Source organism: Notechis scutatus, chromosome 2 (assembly GCF_049901735.1).
Source record: "Notechis scutatus isolate UNSWTSFEM ecotype Mainland chromosome 2, rNotScu1.2, whole genome shotgun sequence".
In the NCBI taxonomy this organism is placed as follows: Eukaryota; Metazoa; Chordata; class Lepidosauria; order Squamata; family Elapidae; genus Notechis; species Notechis scutatus.
In genome coordinates this window covers 160,654,168-160,676,248 of record NC_142010.1, presented here as the reverse complement: position 1 = coordinate 160,676,248, position 22,081 = coordinate 160,654,168, and positions in this window count along the sequence as shown.

Here is a 22,081-nt window from a genome sequence, read left to right as displayed (position 1 = left end):
CAGATAAGAAATAATAGTAGAGTAATATTAGATACATTGGAAAACTACAAAGCACATAATGACAAGTAATTGGCAATTGTTCCTAGACACTCAAAAGGCATTTGATAATGTGTGTGATGACCCAGAGTATATTAGAAATATAACAAAAACCAAAATGTAAATAAAAGTCCTTTAATGCCTTCAACTTGGCTTCATTGTTTAATTGTTCACAGTGGAGGAGTACTATTTTCAAAATAACATTTCAAAGGAAAGAAACACAGTTCAAATTCAAAGAGCCGATAACGAAGCAAAAAACAAAAACAAACCACACTGAATAAAGTTCCATGATAGACCAAGATAGATCATAGCCAACTTCAGGAAGATAGCCAGGTACAGTCGGCTGGAAGAACACTAACCAAGACAAACTTTCTTTAGGAATAAAACACTAATTTGTCTCCAGAGTCTGTTAGCACGCAGGTCCAAACTCTTATGCAAATCTCACACCTGCAACCCATGAAGAGGATCATGGCCCTCTCCTCCCGAGTAGACCACGTATTTACCCTGATCCTCTCCTCCCTGCGTGCCCTAGAATGGATAGGGGATGGGCCTGGGTCCTCATCTGACTGCTCAGCTGGCCTCTCCCCTTCCCCAGCCTCCTCCACCACCTCTGGAGCCACACTTCCACTCCCTGTTGGCTGTTCCTCCTCTTCCTCAGAGTCAGTCTCCACCAGGGGCATGACAATGTGAACTGGCAATTCATGCTACACCAACTAAGATATATGGACTTTGGAGATAAATTTATAACTATGTTTAAGGCAATATATACAAATCAATATATACAAAGCTAAATTGATCATGAACCGTGAGATAACTGAACATTTTCCAATAAGAAAAAGGTACAAGGCAAGACTGTCTATTATGTTCATTGTGTTTATCATAACACTGGAAGTACTAACTAGAAACATCAGACAAGATGAGCAAATTAAATTAAATCAAAAGAGAAAAGTATAAACTACAAGCATTTGCAGATGATTTAGTTTTCATCTTAGAGGAGCCATTAGAATTCAGGCCCAAGACGCATAGAAAAATTAAAGGAGTATGGAGAGTTCTGGGATTAAAGATAAATAAGGGAAAAACCAAAATTATAGTTAAAAACCTCACAAACAAACAGAGGGAAAAATTAATAAAGGAAATAAGTATCCAGATAGTAAAAAAAGTGAAATACTTAGGAATCTACTCATCAGCAAGATGTACAACAATTAAAGAGGACAACTGTACAAAGTTAATGCATCAATTTAAGTTGGATTTGGAGAGATGGAAAAGCCTGCAACTTTCTATGGTGGCTAGAATAGCTACAATAAAGATGAACATATTGCCAAAGAGGCTTTTTGTGCTGACCCAGAGTGTAACACAAATGTAACAAAATCCAAAATGTAAATAAATGTTCTTTAATGCCTCCAAGTTGGCCCTACTGTTCAATAATTCTCAGTTGGAGATAAAATGTACTCAAAAATAGTCTTCAAAAGAAAGCAATACAGTCCAAACTTAATAAGCAGATAGAGGTGAAATAAAAAACCAAACAAAACTACAGTGATGAAATTTCCACAACAGACCAGGATAAGTAACTACCAAATTCAAGGAGATAACAAGGCACAGTCTGTTGGAAGGACACCAACCAAGATAACTGCAGCCCAAAATAACACAGGCTTTGCTTCTGGCAACACTGTGTTGTAATCATCTCTCTTATATACTAGTCTCCCCAGCTGCAACCGATGAAGAGGATCATGGCTGCCTCCTCTCTCGCAAGCCAAGTTGTTGCCTTATACATTCCTCCGTGCATGTCCTAGGATGAAGATGGGATGGGCCTGGTTCTTCCTCTGACTGCTCAGCCAGCCTCTGTCCTTCCCCAGCCTCCTCCACAACTTCCAGAGCCACACCTCCACTCCCTGTCAGCTGTTCCTCCTCTTCCTCAGAGTCCAACTTTACCAAGGGCATGACACTTTTTTTATTCCAAACAATACCAACAAAATTAGAGAAAAAAATATTTTGATGAATTGAATAAAATAGTGTCAAAATTTATTTGGCAAGGGAAAAAACTGAGAATAAAAGTGAAATTACTTCAAGAGTCAAAAGGCTTTGGACTACCAGACTGGGAACTGTACCACCAAGCTGCTGCACTTACATGAATAAAAGAGTGGATAATCCTGAGGCATAGAAGACTATTGGTATGAGAGGGTCATGACCTTCAATTAGGGTGGCATGTGTTTCTTTGGTATGGGAGAAATATGGCACATCGATACTTCCAAAGACATTATGTAAGGAACACATTGTTATCAGTGTGGGATAAAATTAAGCAACAAAACTATATGAAAATACCAGTCTGGCTCTCCACCCTAGAAGCACTGATACATCTGTAAGCACTGGACTTTTCCCCTTCATATGTAAGCACTGGACTTTTCCCCTTCAACCGAAAAAGAATGAACTTCTGAAAGCTAGGCACTTCAAAAGGAATTATTTATTGAAAGGAAGTGATCCCAGTACTAGTCAAAGCAGAATCTAAGATGCTTCCAGGCATACAGTAATAGATAAAGGGAGCTAGAACCCCTCCTCTTATTTAGATGTGGATTTAGTCAAAGAACCAACATGTTAATTTCCCCCTCCCCTTTTCTGGGAACGTATCTTAGAAGAGTTTCCCAGGGAGTATCTTCCAGAGCTGGAATTTGTATGGTCCCTTCTCCTCTTGCTATCTCTCCAAGAGGTGACAAGTTTCTAGAAATCCGGCTCCAATCCTCCAGTTGTATATCATGTGCAAGTTATACAGATTCAATATAAGATTTAAATATATTCAGGTTACATCAAAAAGGATTACTTGTACCAATTCCCCCCTCTTCTTCTTCCATAGAAGAATGGCAGATACACAGATCTGACAACATTCAAATGCTATAAACATGGAAAAAATTGTTTCTTATAAAGATATATTAAATGAGAATGGTGAACTGAAAACTAGATTAGAATTAGAAAGCAAAGGGTGGAATTAGAGTGGTGGTCGTATGCAGATACAATCGTGTTATGTGAAAGATGTGAAAATATCAGGTTTTTATAGAGAACCAACAACATTGGATGAGATGGGGACAGATGACAAATTGATAAAGATACTACATAATTACTTATTAGATTATAAAATGAAGAAGAACAAGTTAAAGAGACAATGATAGTTTGGGCCAAAAATTTGGGAGATAGTATAGATTTGGATAAATGGCAACAGCTTTGGGAGAGAAATTGGAAACTGACAATGGCCACATTCTATAAGGAAAATATCTATAAAATGTTCTCTAGGTCAGGGGTTGTCAACCTTTTGGACCTCAGGGACCACCGAACTCATACTTTTAAATCCTAAGGACTACTAATATGAATTTTTTTTAAAGATAATATATTTATTTTTTATTTTTATATTAAATATAAATTTAATATTAAAAATAATTTTAAGTTAAAATATATAAATATTTTTAAAATATAAAAATGCTTATTTAATTATAACAAAATCATAAATGCTTAATCATAACTGTGGGGCAGAGTGAAGGGAAAGGAGGGGCCTCTCTTATCCTTTGAGGGGAAAGAGGATTTAATACTCCTGGGATTCAAAAGAAGCCACATCGTGCCTGGAGGCTGGGAAGATCTGGATGGGGAGGAACCGGCTCCCCTTCAAATGGAAGAAAAGCAGAGCCCCACCCCAATCTGATGTCCTGTCATTTCATATCTCCCCCAAATCAGAGGAAACCTCTCCCTCCTTTGCCAGGTGTGGCTGCCTGGAGTTGGGGAAGGGGAAGGAGGGCTGGGCTGGAAGCGCTGAGGAAGATGGGCTCCTAATAACCAGGCAACACCCCCCTTCAGCAGAGAAAGGTCTCTCTCTGTGTGGAGGGTGAAGGGGTGGGTGGGTGTTGAGCCCAAAAAAGCTCGAGCTCTGTTAAGCCTGGATTCCCCAACTGGTGTTAAGGAAAACAAACTAAACATAATGTGCAGCGAAGTCAGATAGGAAGACAGGTAAATGTGTGAGATAAGTTTTCTAGTTAACACGCAGTAAAAATACAGATACACTTGTGCTATCAAAAATATTGTTTATTCCATTTAAGAATTATAGCATAGTCAAACAAATGGTCCATTAGTCATATATCAATTTCAGTCAAGTCTTGTCGAGGATACTCTATTTGCAAAGTCCGTGTTGAATAGCCAATGTCAGTACACTTACAATAAATCAGTCCAATCTTCTCTCCGTTGAGAAAATATCAACACTCCTTCTTCGGCAAGAACGCAGTCATAAATCCATCAAGTAATTAGTGATCAGTAAACCAGAGAGAGCGAGCTGGAATTGCCTCTCTTCTTATATAGTGCTTTTACAACCACACCCTTAATTACATTCTTGCTGTTAAAGTTACACACACTTTAACTAACAAACCATGATACCATTATTTATTATTTTTACCCAAACCAGTTAGGGTAAACAATGTTATCCCTAACATTCTCCCCTTTTGGGTAATAATAATAATATTACAATAATATAACCATTTACACCTTTAAATCATAATTGTCACAACTCTCTTTAAATTTTACAACACCTTGAGCTTTTGTAAACTGGTTTGCAATATTTTCTTCCGTCATGCAGTACTCAAGTTTAATTAGACCATTTTTAACAGATTCTCTAACATTTAAGTATCTTAAATCAGTATGCTTTGATCTAGTCTTTACAGCAATATTAGTAGCTAATTGTATAGCTGCCTGGTTGTCCTCGTATACAATAATAGAATCTTTAACAGTTATACCCATGTCTAATAATAACTGTTTGTACAGAATTAAGTCAGTGCATAGTAATGACAGACATGAAAATTCTGCTTCCATCGTTGACAAGCTAATATGCTGTTGTCTGATTGACCTCCACCCTATTAGTGTTTTACCAAATAATATAGCCATCCCAGATGTTGATTTTCTAGTGTTTATGTCAGTTGCAAAACTTGCATCTGCATAGGCACTAAGTTTCAAATCACCTTTTGGCTCTAGATACAATGCATGGTGCATTGTTCCTTTAAGATATCTTAAAATTCTCTTTAATGCTTGCCAATGACATTGATGTGGATCATTATTAAATCGTGCCAGCTGATTAATACTATAAGCTATATCTGGCCTAGACCAATTGCTTATATATGATAAGCTACCAATCAAAGATTGATATATGGTCTTATCAAATTTGGGACTTTGAGCATCAATTTTGCAAATTTCCTGACTCATTGGAGTCTTTGCAGGCTTACAAAGTTCCATTTTATACAATTTAATTAATTGGCAAATTTTATCCTCTTGAGATATCTTAAATCCTTTTGTGGTTTTATTAATTGTCAATCCTAGATACTTTTTAATTTCACCTAAATGCTTTAATTTTATTCTTTTGGCTAATAATGAAATAATCTCAGTAGCTTCATTATTGGTCTTAGTAATCAAAGCAATATCATCTGTAAATAATAACAATAATGACACCGTTCCATTAGTTTCTCTTTTAAACATACATGGATCTGCTAAACCAGATTTAAACCCTATATTGTTTAATTCTTTCACAATATATTGGTTCCATTCATAGCCAGATTGTTTCAATCCATATAAACTCTTCTTGAGTTTCCAACAATCATTGCTATTTACTTTATTATCATTTATACCAACTGGTTTATTCAAATATATTGTGTGCTGCAATGGTGCATGCAGATATGCAGTTTCTACGTCTAAATGGTTAACTATATAATTATTCTTAGCTGCCCATACTAAAGCTGCTCTTAAAGTTGTAGCCTTAAGATTTGGTGCAAATACCTCATCATAATCAAATGTATTTTGGTTAAATCCTTGTGCTACTAACCTAGCCTTATAAGTTACTTTCCCATTATTTCCAGTCTTTACTTTAAATATCCATTTGCACCCAATGGATTTTTCTCCTGGAGGTAATTTGGTTTCTTCATAAACCTTCATTCCCTTTAATGAATTTAACTCTTTTTCCATTGCCTTTTGCCAATTCTCCTGATCCTTAGCAGGATACATCTTAAGTTCATCTATGCTAGTAGGAACTTTATTTACTTGGCAAACAATACTTGCCTGATACCTATCAGGTGGTCTAGTTATACGCGTTGTGCGTCTAGGTATAACAGGACTTACAGGTGGACTTTCCTTTATTTCCTGTTCTTGACTATCTATCTCTTCTTGATCAATTATTTCCTCTTGATCTGGTTCTATTTGCTCTTCATGGATTTCTTCTTTAATTGGACTTTTCTTATAACTAGTCTTTTCTTTCTGCCTCTTGTAGTGTTCTATAATTATATCATTATCTGAATCTTGCTCCAATCTATTCCATCCTATATGTTCTAGGAATTGTGCACTAGCACTGCAGTATACTCTAGATGTACCTGGTTCCCAGAATCTATAAGATCTATGGTTTGCTTGATATCCAACAAAAATTAATCTTTTAGCTCTACGTTGTCCTTTTTGCCTGAGTTGTGTAGGGATATGCACCCATGCTGGTGCACCAAATGTGTGAATATAACTCAAATCAGGTTTCCTACCATGCCACAGAGTGAATGGTAATTCACCTGTTGTTGAATTAACAACATTGTTTAATATGTGATTACCACACATTATAGCTTCTCCCCACAAATTGTCAGGTAATCCAGAATCAGATAACATTGTCCTTCCCATTGATTGCAGTGTTTGGCCTCGTCTCTCTATAAATGCATTATGTTGAGGCCTATATGGTGCAGACTTTTTATGTTGAATACCTGCCATTCTAAGTCTACTCTGGAATTTATTATTTGTAAATTCCGTACCATTATCTGTTATAAGAGTTACTAATTTCTTTTTAGTTTTCCTCTCTGCAAATTTTAACCAATTAAAGAAATTTGTGTACGTTTCAGTTTTTCTCTTCATTAGAAAACAGAAACCATACCCAGAATAGTGGTCCATTATGTTTAATATGTATCTAGCACCACCTACACTTGGCTTTTTAGGACCTATTATATCGGCAAATACTACCTCTAAAGGCTCTTTGGTAGTAAATCCATCAACTCTATTTGCCGGTATAACTTTGCTTTTGTTTTGATTACAAGCAGAACATTGCAAATACTTATTACAAGGTTTTATAATTATTCCTTTAGATAGTTGAACAGTTCTCTTAATCATTTTAAAATTTAAATGACCTAACCTTCGGTGTAACAAGTGAATACATTCATCATGAGGTTTCTTATTTTCATAAATTGTGTTAGTCACCTCTAAACCATTATCATTTAACACATATAAGTCACCTCTTAAAGATGCAGTAATTTTCTTACCTTCTTTTTCAATTAAACAAGTATCTCCCCTAAAGGTAACTATGTATCCTAATCTAACCAACATTCTAACTGAAAGCAAATTAAATTTAAGTTGAGGTACATATAAAATTTTTATGTTCTCCTTTATACTAGAACAATGAGCTATACCTTCACCTTTTGCTTTAATTTTCCAGCCGTTTGCCAATGAGATATGCTGTGAACTCATGGACATTTTTATAAATTTTTTGTTATCATTTGTAATACCACTGTATGCACCACTGTCAACCACCCATAAATTATTTTTTACAACTCTATTACTATACATTGCTAACTCATAATTCTTATTTCTTCTTTGTTGGCTTACAGCATTCTGGCTTGCATTCTGGCGCTTTGGTTTCTTACAAAATCTTGCAAAATGTCCTCTCCCTCCACAATTAAAACACTTTTTAATTGCGTATGCAGTAGGAGATTTATTATTTTCCTTTTGAGGTTGCTCCCTCCTTAACTGATCTCTTTCAAGCCTTCTTCTGGCCTCTTCAATCAATCTGCCAGTGATATCAGTTAAAGTTAGGCTTTCTTTAGGCAATATTTCAAGGGAAGTTACGTAGTCATCAAAACTTTCGTCTAATGAAGATAGAATTATGTAGACCTGGTGTAGTTCAGAGAAAATTAACTCCTTCTCATGCAGTTCTTGGAAAATGCTTTTCATAGTATTCAAATGACTCAGCATATCATCATTCTTTTGGAGATGCGTCCGGAAAAGCTTCCGTGTTAGATTTATGTGAGCACCAACGTTATCTTGAACATAAATCCTCCTCAGTTTTTGCCAACACCCAACAGCAGTTTGCTCTCCACGTATATGAACAAGCTGCTGATCAGTTAATGTTAGTCCTATGATGCAAAGTGCTTGTTCATTTTTCTGTTTAAAATCTTCTATCTTTTGACTATCTTCCTCATCTTCAGAATCCCATTCTTCTACGTTAGGTGGATTTTCAATTATGTTCCACAGACCTTCTCTTCGTAGAAGTAGACTACATTTCATAGACCATGAAACATAGTTTGTTCCATCCAGCTTGGATATAAGGGACAAACTTTGTAGACTGACTTGTGCCATGTTTCACTATATGGAAATAAAACTATAATTGATAAAACACAGCTGTCTGTTTACTGTAACGTGTAACAACACAAAAATCTCACTTTTTACATAAACCTGTTTTTATCCTAGTTAAACTGACTTTGCAGTCTCTCTGGGCCCATAACCAGTGTTAAATCTGGATTCCCCAACTGGTGTTAAGGAAAACAAACTAAACATAACGTGCAGCGAAGTCAGATAGGAAGACAGGTAAATGTGTGAGATAAGTTTTCTAGTTAACACGCAGTAAAAATACAGATACACTTGTGCTATCAAAAATATTGTTTATTCCATTTAAGAATTATAGCATAGTCAAACAAACGGTCCATTAGTCATATATCTATTTCAGTCAAGTCTTGTCGAGGATACTCTATTTGCAAAGTCCGTGTTGAATAGCCAATGTCAGTACACTTACAATAAATCAGTCCAATCTTCTCTCCGTTGAGAAAATATCAACACTCCTTCTTCGGCAAGAACGCAGTCATAAATCCATCAAGTAATTAGTGATCAGTAAGCCAGAGAGAGCGAGCTGGAATTGCCTCTCTTCTTATATAGTGCTTTTACAACCACACCCTTAATTACATTCTTGCTGTTAAAGTTACACACACTTTAACTAACAAACCATGATACCATATTTATTATTTTTACCCAAACCAGTTAGGGTAAACAATGTTATCCCTAACAAGCTCTCACCTGCACAAACAGGCTGGTTATTGGGAGCCCGTCTTCCTCAGCGCTCTTTTGGTCTGTGCATTTGGTCTTTCCCCCTGCCCCATGCCAAAGGAAAGCCAGCTGGGCTTCTCCTTCCCTCCTACTGTTCTCCCTGCTCCCTTCCCCCCACTCAATCATACTTCGGGATAGAGGAGAGCACACTGGAAACGTGTGTTGGCATTTATTTATTTATTTATTTTTTAATTTGCCAATTGTTTACAAGATAATAAGTATAAGTGTATACATAGTTGTGAATACATGAAATGGGTACATATAAGAAAAATAAAAGAAGAATAAGAGAAACAATAGGACAGGGATGGTAGGCACGTTGGTGCGCTTATGCACGCCCCCTACAGACCTCTTAGGAAAGGGGTGAGGTCAATAGTAGACAGTCTAAGGTTAAAGTTTTTGGGGTTTGGGGAAGAAACTACAGAGTCGGGTAGAGTATTCCAGACATTGACCACTCTATTGCTGAAGTCATATTTCCTGCAATCAAGTTTGGTGCGGTTAACTTTGAGTTTGTATCTATTCTGTGCTCTTGTGTTGTTATGGTTGAAGCTGAAGTATTCATTGACAGGTAGGACATTGCAATGTATGATTTTATATACCATGCTTAAATCAGACCGAAGACGGCGTAATTCAAGGTTTTCTAGTTCTAGAATTTCAAGTCTGGTGGCATAAGGTATTCTACAACGAGTAGAGGAGTGGAGAACTCTTCTTGTGAAATATTTCTGGACTTTCTCAATTGTGCTAATATCAGATACGTAATGTGGGTTCCAGACTGATGAACTGTATTCGAGTATTGGTCTAGCAAATGTTTTGTATGCTCTGGTTAGTAGTGTGATATTACCAGAGAAAAAGCTACGTAGGATTAGGTTAACAACTATTAATGCCTTTTTGGCTATGTAGTTGCAGTGGGCTCTAGCACTTAGATCATTAGAGGTGAGTATTCCAAGGTCCTTTACAGAGCTTGGGTCATCAACAAGATCTTGACTATTCAGCTTGTATTTTATTTTCTGATTTTTTTTGCCAATATGTAAGACAGAGCATTTATTTGTTGAGATTTGAAGTTGCCATTTGTTTGACCATTCTGATACATAGTCGAGATCTTTTTGTAGGGTAGCAGTATTGTCTGTGGTATTGAACAGCTTTACATCATCAGCGAAAAGAACGCAATTGCTCTTAATATGATCACAGAGGTCGTTTATGTAGAGTATGAAGAGAGTTGGTCCTAGAATACTGCCTTGGGGGACACCACTATTGACAGGTACAGAATTTGATAGGACGCTCCCAATTTTGACCATTTGTTGTCTGTTTGCCAGGAATGCTTCTATCCAGTTATTCAGTTGTCCAGAGATACCATAGGATTTTATTTTTAGGAGTAGTTTGTCGTGTACCACTGAATCAAAGGCTTTACAGAAGTCTATGTAGATTGCGTCTATTGCTTTGCCCTGGTCGAGTTGTGTAGACCATATGTTTTTGCAGTGTAAGAGTTGCAGATTACAGGATAGTTTTTTTCTGAAACCAAATTGTTTATTGGAGAGTAGGTTGTTTGTCTCTAAGTGGAGGATGATGGATTGGTTAATAATTGATTCCATGACTTTACAGGTGACGCAGCATAAGGAGATTGGTCTGTAATTTTCAACTAGGCTTGGGTCTCCCTTTTTGAAGATGGGGATGACTGTGGCTTGTGACCATAGGTTAGGCAAGGAGCTGGTCCTGAAAGATTTTTCAAAGATTATGCTTAGAGGTTTGGCTATGGCAGTGGATAGCTTTTTTAAGAAGTAGGCACATATTCCATCAGGTCCAATAGATAGAGATGGTTTTAGATTGCGTAGTGCTTTTTCAACATTGTCTTCTGTAAAATCGATATGTATTAGATCATTGTTGTTATCTGTGGTACGGCTAGGAAATACTGGGCATGATCCATTGCTGTTTACAAATACTGAGCCGAAGAATGTGTTAAAGATGTTGGCTTTAATGGTGTCGTCGTTGCAGTCTTTACCATCAGGTCCTATCAAGGGTGGGATAGACCTTGAGTCTTTTAGTTTGTTGTTTACAAAATTGTAAAAAGCATGGGTGGAATTGGTGCTTAGAAGGTTTTCCTCTTGTTTAATGTGATAATTGATGCATTCGGTCTTTATCTGGTGGCATAAATTTTTGTATCGGCTTTTGAAATTGGCAACGTGACCAGATTTGTTTTTCCGCCAGAGTGATCTCTTTTTGGATTGAAGTTTCCTTATTGTTATGGGTAATCTGCTTTTTTGTTTTGTTTTGGGAGTTGTTGTTGATACATATAGTTTGATGACTCTTTTGACTTCAAGTAAAAATATGTTGTAATGGTCTTCAACAGTATTGCATCCAGTGAATAGAGATTGCCAATCAAGGGATGAGAGATCGTTGTCTATAAGATCATAGTTGCCTTTTTGAAGTTACAATTGGGGATTACATCATTGTGGTGATTTTTGTGTGGGCGTATGTTGAGACAAAAGTCAATCATATTGTGGTCACTGCTGGAAAAGGGTTCTTTAGTTTGTATTCCGTAAATTAAATTCAAACTATTGCAGAAGATGAGATCGAGGCAGTTGTTTAGTCTAGTGTTGTTGGTTACTAGTTGTTCCAGTCCCAGATTTGTAATAGCATTGTAGAAGGTTGTGTGTATGATTTCAGTTGTACAATCATTTAGGGTCCAGTCAATATGAGGTAGATTGAAATCGCCAAGAAAGATAAAAGGGTATGGGCAGGATGCAGCCCATGTTAGTAATGTATTTAGCTTGTTTACATGTTCGATGTCATAATCAGGTGCTCTGTAACATAGTAAGAATCGAATTGTGATATTTAAGGATAGTTCACAGATGATGGTCTCAGGAAGAGCAAGCTCCTGGGTAACTTGGATATTTTTTAGATGTAAGGACTTTTTATAGAAGATAGCAACACCACCTCCTCTACGAATTTCACGATCTGATCGGTAAACATGATAGTCTCTTACTGTGGTAATGGAGTCAGAGAGAGATGCATTGAGCCATGTTTCACAGACAAATATAATGTCGAATTTAGCCATATTTAGTAGGAGGAAAAATTCAGGTATTTTATTCACGAGGCTTCTTGCATTGAGTAGTTTGCATTTAAGGCCAGCAGTAGTTGGAATTGAGGTAGTTAGGGGCGTGCATGCCTAGTCTTGGGTGATGGTGGATCGGTTGAGGTAGGGTTGTGGTTGAGGGTTAAAGCTGAGTTGCGGGTTGTGTGGCTTACTTTTGATACAGCCAGCATGGTAGTCAATGTACAGGTCCTTCTCTCCATTGTCTAGACATTTTTGAGTTCGGTGCGGAGTACACGGGAGCGGGCACGTTGCTGTATGGTTTCTCCGGCGCTTCCCACAATTCTTTGCGTTCCTCCATGCCTGGCTTGCTGAGGGGGGAGAGCAGCCCTGACGTCTCTGCTACCTTCCCTCACCCCCAGGAAAAGAAAGTGAGCAGAAACATAGCTCTCGCTGGGGTGAAAGAGCTGAGATCAAGGAAGGCGCAGGCAACAGAAAGCGGTGCTTTTCAAAAGCAGCAGCTTTTGTCTTCTGTTGCCTGTGCCTTCCTCGATCTCAGCTCTTTCACCCAAGCGAGACCTGTTTCTGCTCACTTTTCCTATGCTTTCCCTGGGCAGCAGTGGCTGGGGCCATGGGGGGGCAGCAGAGTAGAGGGACAAGAGGGATGAGAAAACTGATGCCAACGCCCCATTTTGGACCTCTGAACTGGATTTATTTATTTATTTATTTTTATTTGTCAATTGCTTACAAGATAATAGGTATAAGTAAAAACATAGTTATGAATACATGGATACATATAAGAAAAATAAAAAATATATATAAAAGAAACAATAGGACAGGGACGGTAGGCACGTTGGTGCACTTATGCACGGCCACTCTGTCCCCTCCCACCAACAACTGGTACTTTCCCTGCCCCGGGCTGTCCCTACAGCCCATGGCCATCGAGGAAGAACCCAGGCCAGGAGAGGCGAGCTGGAAGATGCGGGAGTGCTGCGCAAATGTAAGTAGTGCGGTGCTCCTGCACCTTCCAGCCATCTCCATTGCCACTGCAACCCCCTTGTGCACCAGCCCCCTCTTGCTGCAACAGCACCATTACCTCATCCTGGCCAGCGGGGGCTGTGCTGCTTTTTGCAGGTTTGCACTTGGCTGAAAGGTGGGGGCCAGCGGGTAGGTGGGCCATGTGGGAGGCACAACCTTGTGTTCCTGCGCAGCCTGGATTAATTGCTTTGGGGGGAGTGCTTTTGGGGGGGACATTTCTCTGTGGCCCGCCAAAATTTCCTCACAGATCACCAGTGGGCCATGGCCCATCAGTTGGCGACTATTGCTCTAGGTGGCATCTGCCCCATGCTAGATTAGCTAAAATGTTTAAAAATATGTCCCCAACCTGTTGGAAATGTAAACAATCACCCAGTACATATTATCACATGTGTGGACCTGTATAAAGGCAAGGAAATTTTGAACTCAAATACATATGTGGCTAGAAAAAATGACCAAATAACATACAGATTTTAAACCAGAATTGTTTTTTCTAGGTATCACACCAGATATGGGACAATATCTTGCAAGGGACAATATATTTAATATTACATGTTTTGACCACAGCAAGAATTGTATACGCACAGCAGTGGAAGAACGAAAACACCCCATCAAAGAATGAAACAATAAGGAAGGTACTAGACTGTGTAGAAATGGACAGACTAATGCTAAAAATAAAAGATAAAGGAGATACAGAATATTATTTAACATGGAATAGGTTTTATCGGTGGTTACAAACACAAGGTAGAAGTTGGAAGGCGAAAAAATCAGATGAGGGCAACTTGGAAAGAGACACTATTTGTATCATTGACAGAGGAATATAAGCATTAGAATGATAGAAGAGTTGACATAATGGAATATGATGGTCAGAAACTATTGTACAACACTAGCACTGTTTAAAATAGTATATATATTATTCTGTTTTTACTTCTGTTTTATGGCAATTGGAATGCTGTGGCCAATTACACTGTATTCAATATATTTATATTATATATATGATGAACACTACATGACAGGGGGGGCAAACTACGGCCCGTGGGCCACATCCGCCCCGTTGGTCTGTCCAATCCGGCCCGTCCCTAAAAAAAAATCGCTGGGCGTGGCGTATTGCCCTGCGCCGCGTGGCCCCCAAAGCTGCAAAACAGTGTGGAGCGCTCTCGGAGTAGGAAAGAAAACAACGTTGCAAAGGCCTCGGCTGAGAGTTTGAAATCACCTTCAAGTGCGACCTCTCCGAAGGTGAGTCCCCGCCGATCCCCCTTTTTTTTCCAGGGCTTCCAGGCTTAAACTTTGCAAAGGCAAAGTTTGCAGGCGGGAGCATCTTCCCGCCGAGGAGCGGGAAGGGTTCCGCCCGGCGGGTGGGCGGGCTGCTTGGAGCCACCTAAAGCTAGGCCACTGCCTTGCCCTGCCTTGGTGCCCCGTTTCCCGGCTCGGCGGTCCTGCTCGGGCGGCACTTTAAAAGCCTGCTCCCAGCACCCGAGCAACTTCCCAGCAACTTTCAGCTTCCTTTTAACTCGTGGGCGCTCGTGCCTGGCCCCGAGCCGCACGGCGGAGGAAAGCCCGGAGCGCCGCCGGTCGCCTCCTCCAAGCAGCCCGCCCACCCACCCGTCCGCCGGGCGGAACCCTTCCCTTTCTCGGTGTGAAGACGCTCCCGCCTGCAAACTTTGCCTGTGCAAAGTTTAAGCATGGAAGCCCTTTCGGCTTCCTTTTAACTCGCGGGCGCTCACGCCTGGCCCCGAGCCGCACAGCGGAGGGGAAGCCCGGCGGGCGGGCGGGCTGCTTGGAGGAGGCGACCCGGTGGTGCTCCGGGCTTCCCTCCGCCACGCGGCTCGGGGCCAGGCGCGAGCGCCAGCGAGTTAAAAGGAAGCCAAAAGGGCTTCCAGGCTTAAACTTTGCACAGGCAAATCTATCTATCTATCTATCTATCTTTGGTTATTCAGGTTTTCTCCCGCGTAAAATTGGAAGTATCTAGGCAAAGTTTCGATGAAGTCTTATTCATCATCTTCAGGCTTGTGTCTTCGGCTTTGTGCTTCTCAGAGTAATGTGAGCTTACAGCTGCTTCTTCCTTTTAACTGCTAGTGGGGGTGTGACTTGATTGGTTGGGGGCTTGGCTGTGTTCTGATTGGCGGGGGGTGTGTTCTCATTGGTTGGGGGTTTGGCTGTGTTCTGATTGGTTGAGGGGTTGGCTGTGTTCTGATTGGCTGGGGGTGTGTTCTGTTCAGGTGGGGGCTTGGTTGTGCTCAGGTTAGTCTTAGTTGCTGGGGATTTGAGCTGGTGAGCTGTGATCCTGCTGTTTGGCTTCGCGTTCGTGGTCGTGCCGCATCTTCATGGTGGGCATCAGTTCGCTTGATTTATGGGTCGGAGGGGTTTGAAGCGGGTAGTGATGCAGCTGCGGTGAGGCTTCTGGTCCATGGTCATGTCTCATCTTCTGTGTGGGTGTGAGTCTGCTTTCTACATGGAAGTGTGGTGGTAGCATCTTGTGTGGCCCTCGTGGGTGTGGGTCTGGTGTCATTCTTCATGTTAGGTACTCGTCTGTTCATGAGGGCGGGTTTCCAAATGGCTGGTAGGCAGGAGGTGTCATCTCATTTATTCATGCTGTGTGGGCGTTTTTCTATCTCTATGGCTTCTCTGATTATTCTGTTGTTGAAGTGTTTGGTTTTGGCGATAGTTCTGGTATTTTTAAAGTCAATCTCATGTCCTGTGGCTTTGAGGTGTTGGACCAGGGAAGATTCTTCTTTTTTGATTGAGTTCTTGTGTTCTTCAATGCATGCACTTATTCTTCTGTTAGTTTGTCCGATGTATGTGGTGGGGCAGGCGATCAATCAGCAAGATCCTCCAAAAACACAACATTAAAACAGCATTCTGCACAAACAGAAAAATATCCACCATCCTAAGAAACCCTAAAGACAAAATCGAGTTAGAAAACCAAGGAGTATATGAAATCCCTTGCACTGCCTGCCTCACCACATACATTGGACAAACTAACAGAAGAATAAGTGCACGCGTTGAAGAACACAAGAACTCAGTCAAAAAAGAAGAACCGACCTCTTCCCTGGTGCTCCTTCTTTACTCTGAGACGCACAGAGCCAAAGACACAAGCCTGAAGATGATGAATGAGACTTCATCGAAACGTTGCCTTCCAATTTTACACGGGAGAAAACCCGAATAACCAAAGATCCATATGTGTGTGTGTGTGTGTGTGTGTGTGTGTGTGTGTGTGTGTGTGTGTGCGTATATATATATATATATATATATATATATATATATATATATATATATATATATATATATATATATATATATATATATATATATATATGTATGGTGTTCGGCTTGGTTCGGGTATTTTCCCACGTCATTGTAGTTCTTTTAAAGTTGTAGCAACGTTTCAGCAGAATCTCATCTGCCATCATCAGGCTTCTGTATTGTGTCCGTCTGTGAGTCAGACTTTTACAGTAGTTTCAGATTTGAATTTGGGGCAGCCTATTGCTGTGCCAGAATGGTTTTTCTTCATCCTGATTGGTTGGGAGTCTTGGTCTGTGTTTATTGGTCTCGGAGTTTGCTGTGTTCTGCTTGATTGGTGTCTCTAATATCTTCTGTCTGTTTTTGGCTCTTTTTGTATCTTGATTGGCTGGCAGCATTGTGTTGCTTTAATGGAGGCCTTTAGTGCAGCTTGGCTTCGGGTAAATGGACGGCTATCATTAGTTAGGAAGCTGGGTTTCATCTGGGTGCCTGGTTGGGGTGTGTTTGAGCTGGAGGTATCAGGGGGATCTGTTTGTGCCCAGGTGTTTGCCTGGCTTGTGGTGTGGAGATTTTTTGTTTGTGAGTGCAGGCTTCCAAATGATTGACAGCCTGGTGGAATCATCTCTTCTGTTCATGCTTTCTGGTCTTTTTCAATCTCTATGGCTTCTCTGATGATTCTGTGATTAGGGTTTTCTATAGTGGCCAGGGTTTTGGTGCCATTGAAGTTGATGCTATGACCTGTGGCTTCCATGTGTTGGACTAGTGAGGAAGTGTGTTCCAGCTTTTTGACTGCATTTTTGTGTTCATCCAGGCGGGTGCTTATTCTTCTATTGGTCTGTCCAATGTATGTGGCGGGCATGATGCACAGGGGACTTCGTATATGCCTTGGTTTTCCAGGTCAATTTTATCTTTGGGGTTGCTAAGGATGGCTGCTATTTTTCTGTCTGTTTTGAAGGCAGTCCTGATGTAGTACCTTACTAATTTTGTCTGTAGTACCTCTTATGTAGGGCAGGACAGCTGTTCCATAGGTCTGTTCATCTTCTGGGTCTCTATTATGTTTCAGTGTGTTTTTGTGGATCAAGCTGGTGATTTTGCTTTTGTGGAAGCCGTTGGCTGTCAGTACTTTAGTCAGGGTGCATAGTTCAGTCTTAATGTGTGTCTTGTCTGCCAGGCGTTTGGTTCTGGTAATTAGTGTTTTAGCCACGGAGTTTATCTGTGCTGGGTGGTGGTGGGATTGGGCATTGAGGTAGCGGTTGGTGTGGGTTTTCTTCTGGTATATGGTGTGTCCTAGTGTGCCATCTGTTTTTTTGTAGATTAGTACATCTAGGAATGGTAGTTGTTTGTTTGTTTCTGTTTCCATGGTGAACTTGATTTTGGGGTGTGCGCTGTTTAGGTGTGTTAGGAAATTGTTTAGGTTTTCTTGTCCATGGGGCCAAATCACGAATGTGTCATCGATGTATCTTAACCATAGTTTGGGTTTGAGGGTGGCATTGGCCAGGGCTCTGGATTCGAATTCTTCCATGAACAGGTTTGCAATGACAGGTGACAGTGGTGATCCCATGGGAGCTCCTTCTATTTGTTTGTATCTTTGTCCTTTGTATATGAAATATGTGTTGGTTAAGCAGTGTTCTGTTAGTTCCATGAGGTGTTTAGCTGGTTGGTATTTATTTTTGATGATTTCAAGGGTCTCTTTTATCGGGACTTGAGTGAATAGTGAAACCACGTCAAAACTTACAAGCAGATCTTCTTGCTCCACGTGTAGATCTTTGATCATTTCCAAGAAGTGGTATGAGTTTTTACATGAGAAGCTGCTGTTTCAGCATGGGGCTGTAGCTCTTTTGCTAGGTGTTTAGCTAGGTTTTGTAGTGGTGCTCCTCTGGAGCTGACTATGGGTCTGAGAGGTATGCCTTCTTTGTGTATTTTTGGGAGGCCGTATAGTTTGGGGCATCTGGAAGATTTCTCTCTGGGTATGATCATGTGTTGGATCTCTTTGCTTATGTGGCTGGTTATAATTTTCTTCTTGGTTAATTTTTCCAGATATGTGGTTGGGTCAGTGTTTATGGGTTTGTATGTGGAGTCTTGGAGTAGGTCTGTCAATTTTGTTTCGTAGTCTTTTCTGTCCATTACTACAGTGGCATTCCCTTTGTCTGCTGGGAGGATGATTATGCTGCTATCTCTTTTCAGGGTTTGTAGTGCTTTGATTTCATTTTTCTGTAAGTTGCTTTTTGGTGGTTTGCTTGTGCATAAGATGTTGGTAACTTGGTGTCTTATTTTATCAGCTTCATCTGTATTTAATTTAGTTAGGCTGGATTCTACTGCACATATGATGGATTCTGTGGGGATTTTTGGGGTGCTATAGCATAATTGAATCCTTTGGTTAGGACATCTGTTTCTGTTTTGGTGAGTTCTCTGTTGGAAACGTTGTGCACTAATTGTTTCAGGTGTTGTTGTGAGTTGTTGGGGGTTTTCTTGTCATGTTCTAATTTCTTTAATTTTTCAATAATTTTTCCTGTTTGTAAATACCTTCAGAATCAGCTCTCCAAGTTGTAAGTTGTTTTATCTTGTCCCAAAGTAGAGGGTGGATTTTGCTGCTCAGTTCCAGGTGTAGTGCTAGCAAATCTTTGTTTAACTGATCTAATCGGAATCTCTTACTGTGGAGCTCGTTCCGTAGTAAAGCCATTTCAGTTCTTTTCAGGATACGTTTAGTGGCTGCTGTGCTTTGATGAAATGTTAATTTGAAGCAGGTTGGTGTAGTATTGTTGTCTCTGCAGCTGCGTGAGGAATTGGAGGTCACATAGTATTCCTGCTCTTTTAATTTCCAGTTTCTCGTAGGTTTTGATCTGGCTGTTTATTTCCTCCCGTAGAGGTTTGATATTTGTTTTCTTAAGTTTTCGCGGTACTTACATGTATGGTGTTCGGCTTGGTTCGGGTATTTTCCCACGTCATTGTAGTTCTTTTAAAGTTGTAGCAACGTTTCAGCAGAATCTCATCTGCCATCATCAGGCTTCTGTATTGTGTCCGTCTGTGAGTCAGACTTTTACAGTAGTTTCAGATTTGAATTTGGGGCAGCCTATTGCTGTGCCAGAATGGTTTTTTCTTCATCCTGATTGGTTGGGAGTCTTGGTCTGTGTTTATTGGTCTCGGAGTTTGCTGTGTTCTGCTTGATTGGTGTCTCTAATATCTTCTGTCTGTTTTTTGGCTCTTTTTGTATCTTGATTGGCTGGCAGCATTGTGTTGCTTTAATGCAAACCTGTTCATGGAAGAATTCGAATCCAGAGCCCTGGCCAATGCCACCCTCAAACCCAAACTATGGTTAAGATACATCGATGACACATTCGTGATTTGGCCCCATGGACAAGAAAACCTAAACAATTTCCTAACACACCTAAACAGCGCACACCCCAAAATCAAGTTCACCATGGAAACAGAAACAAACAAACAACTACCATTCCTAGATGTACTAATCTACAAAAAAACAGATGGCACACTAGGACACACCATATACCAGAAGAAAACCCACACCAACCGCTACCTCAATGCCCAATCCCACCACCACCCAGCACAGATAAACTCCGTGGCTAAAACACTAATTACCAGAACCAAACGCCTGGCAGACAAGACACACATTAAGACTGAACTATGCACCCTGACTAAAGTACTGACAGCCAACGGCTTCCACAAAAGCAAAATCACCAGCTTGATCCACAAAAACACACTGAAACATAATAGAGACCCAGAAGATGAACAGACCTATGGAACAGCTGTCCTGCCCTACATAAGAGGTACTACAGACAAAATTAGTAAGGTACTACACAGACATCACATCAGGACTGCCTTCAAAACAGACAGAAAAATAGCAGCCATCCTTAGCAACCCCAAAGATAAAATTGACCTGGAAAACCAAGGCATATACGAAGTCCCCTGTGCATCATGCCCGGCCACATACATTGGACAGACCAATAGAAGAATAAGCACCCGCCTGGATGAACACAAAAATGCAGTCAAAAAGCTGGAACACACTTCCTCACTAGTCCAACACATGGAAGCCACAGGTCATAGCATCAACTTCAATGGCACCAAAACCCTGGCCACTATAGAAAACCCTAATCACAGAATCATCAGAGAAGCCATAGAGATTGAAAAAGACCAGAAAGCATGAACAGAAGAGATGATTCCACCAGGCTGTCAATCATTTGGAAGCCTGCACTCACAAACAAAAAATCTCCACACCACAAGCCAGGCAAACACCTGGGCACAAACAGATCCCCCTGATACCTCCAGCTCAAACACACCCCAACCAGGCACCCAGATGAAACCCAGCTTCCTAACTAATGATAGCCGTCCATTTACCCGAAGCCAAGCTGCACTAAAGGCCTCCATTAAAGCAACACAATGCTGCCAGCCAATCAAGATACAAAAAGAGCCAAAAACAGACAGAAGATATTAGAGACACCAATCAAGCAGAACACAGCAAACTCCGAGACCAATAAACACAGACCAAGACTCCCAACCAATCAGGATGAAGAAAAACCATTCTGGCACAGCAATAGGCTGCCCCAAATTCAAATCTGAAACTACTGTAAAAGTCTGACTCACAGACGGACACAATACAGAAGCCTGATGATGGCAGATGAGATTCTGCTGAAACGTTGCTACAACTTTAAAAGAACTACAATGACGTGGGAAAATACCCAACCAAGCCGAACACCATACATGTAAGTACCACAAAAACTTAAGAAAACAAATATCAAACCTCTACGGGAGGAAATAAACAGCCAGATCAAAACCTACGAGAAACTGGAAATTAAAAGAGCAGGAATACTATGTGACCTCCAATTCCTACGCAGCTGCAGAGACAACAATACTACACCAACCTGCTTCAAATTAACATTTCATCAAAGCACAGCAGCCACTAAACGTATCCTGAAAAGAACTGAAATGGCTTTACTACGGAACGAGCTCCACAGTAAGAGATTCCGATTAGATCAGTTAAACAAAGATTTGCTAGCACTACACCTGGAACTGAGCAGCAAAATCCACCCTCTACTTTGGGACAAGATAAAACAACTTACAACTTGGAGAGCTGATTCTGAAGGTATTTACAAACAGGAAAAATTATTGAAAAAATTAAAGAAATTAGAACATGAAAGAAAACCCCAACAACTCACAACAACACCTGAAACAATTAGTGCACAACGTTTCCAACAGAGAACTCACCAAAACAGAAACAGATGTCCTAACCAAAGGATTCAATTATGCTATAGCACCCCAAAAAATCCCCACAGAATCCATCATATGTGCAGTAGAATCCAGCCTAACTAAATTAAATACAGATGAAGCTGATAAAATAAGACACCAAGTTACCAACATCTTATGCACAAGCAAACCACCAAAAAGCAACTTACAGAAAAATGAAATCAAAGCACTACAAACCCTGAAAAGAGATAGCAGCATAATCATCCTCCCAGCAGACAAAGGGAATGCCACTGTAGTAATGGACAGAAAAGACTACGAAACAAAATTGACAGACCTACTCCAAGACTCCACATACAAACCCATAAACACTGACCCAACCACATATCTGGAAAAATTAACCAAGAAGAAAATTATAACCAG